A 2,336-nucleotide genomic window follows, 5' to 3' on the forward strand; every position below is an offset into this window, starting at 1 on the left:
CTTTCAAAATCTGATAAATTGCAACCCATACCAAACCCAGGCATGGTTTTGTAGACCTTTACTTCTCAAGTATTTCCAATTGGAGGCTACGGAAATACTCTTGCTGATTTGAGGAAAACTTGAGGTGTTCATCCTCATAATTTCCTTATCTTCTCTCCATTGATCCAAATCAAGCCTCTCTTTTGTAAGGCGGATAATCTCTTTCCTATCTTCTCCCTTCTTAGCATTGGCTATCTTTTTCTCCTCTCTCAATGCAGTCACCAAATCAGCAAGATTAGAAGAGGTACTATCTTGCCACTTTCGCTTCTTTTCAACTTCTTTCCAATGGATCTCTCAAGATTCACATCTATAGATAGAGATATGGTGTCTTCATCTAAAATTGTAAACTCTAGCACATAAGCATCTGGGGTTACTGATCTTCTCTTAGTTTTCACACTACTATCAGTCACAATCTGTTTCCATTTTGGATGGTGCCTTAGAATAGTCTAACAATGAAGAAAGTTGAATGTTGTAGACTGGTTACTTCAATAGAGCTTCTTTGCTTGATCAATCTGAAAAAACAGTAAATGAGATGTGAAGTATATCTAATACAATGTCATTTAAATGATGAAATTAAAGGATATTGTTGGTGCACTTCATCTTTCCCATTAACCCCACTTGGAGACCTTCCTTCGATTTGAGCTAAGACCCCACAAAACTTTTTTTTAGCATGTTGGATGGTTGACCATCTATTTTTGAAGAGCTAGAACTACGTTTAGAAGATGTGGATTTTTTATTTTCCTCATAATATTCATGTACTCTAGCCCAAAATGAACATTTAGATTGATCAACCCCATTGATCAGGTCCAGACTAGTATTAAGCCAAGCTGAGACTAGTAAGTTGTCCTCTTCTGGACTAAAGTTTCCTTGTAGAATTTGTTTTTCTAGCAGTTGTTTGTTTTGGGTTAGGAGGAGTAACTTGGGATTCTAAGTCATTCAAAGATGTGAGAAGGTAGTCATTGTAGCTTTTTTCGGCCTCTTGTAAGAGGATAATGAATGAATGAACTCCATAAAGTTGTGAATCCGTCCTTCAAAGGAAAAAGAAAAAAGAAAAAAATGGAATCATGAAATTCAATCAAACTCAATTAAAAAGTTCGTGAAATTCTAGTTTTTGATAAGCACCACTTGTTTTGATTAAAACTTAAACAAAGTCAGACTTGGATAAAAAAAACTAAGTTTTGGGAAAAACTGAGGCTTTAGTTTAGGCATATTTCCTTCTATGTTAATAAATGGCATCACAAAATATATAATATGAACCAACAAATAATAAGAGAGTATATTGAGTACTGTTAAGTATGGATATGTGTTATTAAACTTCAATAAATTTCACTAAGCCAACCATTTTTGTTAAGACAAACAAAGCAATAGGAAAAGACATCAACCATTTATAGGAAATACATTTACCAAGAGACAGGTAACACAATGCAAGAGATGAACATCATGCTGTTTAAAGCTAGTGTATTCTTTGATGTATGCTTCTAACAATGAATGACCAACTAGTTAATTGGGCACTCATCTTTTTCTTTTATAAAGCAACTTAAAAAAATGACCAATAGGCAACCATTGCTAGATGAAGAACATGAAAGGGGATAGAAAAATGAAAATAAAATGCTAACTCAACCAAATGACATAATCTTGACAATAAAAAGCATGATAAACTCTAATAAAAGCAAGCACAAGTATGATGAATGTTGCAATCTAAAGGCCCCACTGGGAGACCACCCTTCATTGAAAAATTAATCAGTGTCAACTACACAAATCCATAGAACCACAAATACAGAAACACTAGTAAATAAAAAATCCCAATTATAGTACTCGAGTATAAATTAGTTGATTACGTCACATGTTCTCCACAATCCACAAGGGCTCACAAAATACCATACAGAAAAAAAGAAAAAAGAAAAAACTCCTAAGAATAGATGGTAATCAGAGCAACAACAATTAAATTATTAACCATAGCAAAATCTCCACAGAATAGATGGTTTTTTCTTCTTCTGTGTCTAATGGGTCACCATTGCCAGAACTTACACACCAGGCCTAGGTTGTATATATGTTAGGAGTTTCTTCTAAATATTGTCAACACTTTTTAAGGTTCATAGGCTGGCATTATGAAGTACCTCTATCTATTCTCAAATAGGTGACCTATTTAGCCAATCTTGGGAGTTAATTACTTAATTGTGACCCACCATTAATCTGCCTCTATTTACTTTCAAACTTATAATGAGAGTGAATGTGATGTAGTTTTAGTTGTGCCTAAAAACATTAGTTTTAGCTTACTTGATTGACTCCTTTTTTTC

At 33.9% G+C, this 2,336-nt stretch overlaps 1 non-coding gene across 1 annotated transcript; it reads right to left on the reverse strand.

Moving 5' to 3' along the window:
* Window positions 1-1,435: 1,435 nt before the first annotated feature.
* On the reverse strand, window positions 1,436-1,576 carry LOC122305967. The gene has a single exon (XR_006241392.1). It is a non-coding gene; the product is annotated as a small nucleolar RNA snoR137 (small nucleolar RNA).
* Between the last annotated feature and the right edge of the window lie 760 nt (window positions 1,577-2,336).

The sequence above is a fragment of the Carya illinoinensis genome, chromosome 3, assembly GCF_018687715.1.
Source record: "Carya illinoinensis cultivar Pawnee chromosome 3, C.illinoinensisPawnee_v1, whole genome shotgun sequence".
In the NCBI taxonomy this organism is placed as follows: domain Eukaryota; kingdom Viridiplantae; phylum Streptophyta; class Magnoliopsida; order Fagales; family Juglandaceae; genus Carya; species Carya illinoinensis.